Genomic DNA, 2,500 nt, shown 5'->3' with positions numbered 1-2,500 from the left:
AACGTCAGCCATCTCAGCACCCTGGAACCCCCCGGGTGGCACAGGGCTGGATGGGGCTTTCGTATAGCAGGGACGGTGCTGCCTCTCGCTTCGCTCGCTGTCCGCCGCTCGCCGCTCGCTCGTGCAGCCAAAAATGGCCAGTTTTGGCCCGTTTTTGGGCCGTTTTGGCCAGTTTTTGGCCTGTTCTTGCATTGCGCGGTGACCGTCGAGAGCGGAGCAAAACGTCAGCCATCTCAGCACCCTGGAACCCCCCGGGTGGCACAGGGCTGGATGGGGCTTTCGTATAGCAGGGACGGTGCTGCCTCTCGCTTCGCTCGCTGTCCGCCGCTCGCCGCTCGCTCGTGCAGCCAAAAATGGCCAGTTTTGGCCCGTTTTTGGGCCGTTTTGGCCAGTTTTTGGCCTGTTCTTGCATTGCGCGGTGACCGTCGAGAGCGGAGCAAAACGTCAGCCATCTCAGCACCCTGGAACCCCCCGGGTGGCACAGGGCTGGATGGGGCTTTCGTATAGCAGGGACGGTGCTGCCTCTCGCTTCGCTCGCTGTCCGCCGCTCGCCGCTCGCTCGTGCAGCCAAAAATGGCCAGTTTTGGCCCGTTTTTGGGCCGTTTTGGCCAGTTTTTGGCCTGTTCTTGCATTGCGCGGTGACCGTCGAGAGCGGAGCAAAACGTCAGCCATCTCAGCACCCTGGAACCCCCCGGGTGGCACAGGGCTGGATGGGGCTTTCGTATAGCAGGGACGGTGCTGCCTCTCGCTTCGCTCGCTGTCCGCCGCTCGCCGCTCGCTCGTGCAGCCAAAAATGGCCAGTTTTGGCCCGTTTTTGGGCCGTTTTGGCCAGTTTTTGGCCTGTTCTTGCATTGCGCGGTGACCGTCGAGAGCGGAGCAAAACGTCAGCCATCTCAGCACCCTGGAACCCCCCGGGTGGCACAGGGCTGGATGGGGCTTTCGTATAGCAGGGACGGTGCTGCCTCTCGCTTCGCTCGCTGTCCGCCGCTCGCCGCTCGCTCGTGCAGCCAAAAATGGCCAGTTTTGGCCCGTTTTTGGGCCGTTTTGGCCAGTTTTTGGCCTGTTCTTGCATTGCGCGGTGACCGTCGAGAGCGGAGCAAAACGTCAGCCATCTCAGCACCCTGGAACCCCCCGGGTGGCACAGGGCTGGATGGGGCTTTCGTATAGCAGGGACGGTGCTGCCTCTCGCTTCGCTCGCTGTCCGCCGCTCGCCGCTCGCTCGCGCAGCCAAAAATGGCCAGTTTTGGCCCGTTTTTGGGCCGTTTTGGCCAGTTTTTGGCCTGTTCTTGCATTGCGCGGTGACCGTCGAGAGCGGAGCAAAACGTCAGCCATCTCAGCACCCTGGAACCCCCCGGGTGGCACAGGGCTGGATGGGGCTTTCGTATAGCAGGGACGGTGCTGCCTCTCGCTTCGCTCGCTGTCCGCCGCTCGCCGCTCGCTCGTGCAGCCAAAAATGGCCAGTTTTGGCCCGTTTTTGGGCCGTTTTGGCCAGTTTTTGGCCTGTTCTTGCATTGCGCGGTGACCGTCGAGAGCGGAGCAAAACGTCAGCCATCTCAGCACCCTGGAACCCCCCCCGGGTGGCACAGGGCTGGATGGGGCTTTCGTATAGCAGGGACGGTGCTGCCTCTCGCTTCGCTCGCTGTCCGCCGCTCGCCGCTCGCTCGTGCAGCCAAAAATGGCCAGTTTTGGCCCGTTTTTGGGCCGTTTTGGCCAGTTTTTGGCCTGTTCTTGCATTGCGCGGTGACCGTCGAGAGCGGAGCAAAACGTCAGCCATCTCAGCACCCTGGAACCCCCCGGGTGGCACAGGGCTGGATGGGGCTTTCGTATAGCAGGGACGGTGCTGCCTCTCGCTTCGCTCGCTGTCCGCCGCTCGCCGCTCGCTCGTGCAGCCAAAAATGGCCAGTTTTGGCCCGTTTTTGGGCCGTTTTGGCCAGTTTTTGGCCTGTTCTTGCATTGCGCGGTGACCGTCGAGAGCGGAGCAAAACGTCAGCCATCTCAGCACCCTGGAACCCCCCGGGTGGCACAGGGCTGGATGGGGCTTTCGTATAGCAGGGACGGTGCTGCCTCTCGCTTCGCTCGCTGTCCGCCGCTCGCCGCTCGCTCGCGCAGCCAAAAATGGCCAGTTTTGGCCCGTTTTTGGGCCGTTTTGGCCAGTTTTTGGCCTGTTCTTGCATTGCGCGGTGACCGTCGAGAGCGGAGCAAAACGTCAGCCATCTCAGCACCCTGGAACCCCCCGGGTGGCACAGGGCTGGATGGGGCTTTCGTATAGCAGGGACGGTGCTGCCTCTCGCTTCGCTCGCTGTCCGCCGCTCGCCGCTCGCTCGTGCAGCCAAAAATGGCCAGTTTTGGCCCGTTTTTGGGCCGTTTTGGCCAGTTTTTGGCCTGTTCTTGCATTGCGCGGTGACCGTCGAGAGCGGAGCAAAACGTCAGCCATCTCAGCACCCTGGAACCCCCCGGGTGGCACAGGGCTGGATGGGGCTTTCGTATAGCAGGGACGGTG

Source organism: Musa acuminata, unplaced genomic scaffold (assembly GCF_036884655.1).
Source record: "Musa acuminata AAA Group cultivar baxijiao unplaced genomic scaffold, Cavendish_Baxijiao_AAA HiC_scaffold_514, whole genome shotgun sequence".
NCBI classification, from domain to species: Eukaryota; Viridiplantae; Streptophyta; class Magnoliopsida; order Zingiberales; family Musaceae; genus Musa; species Musa acuminata.
Note: the sequence above shows the minus strand (reverse complement) of the source record.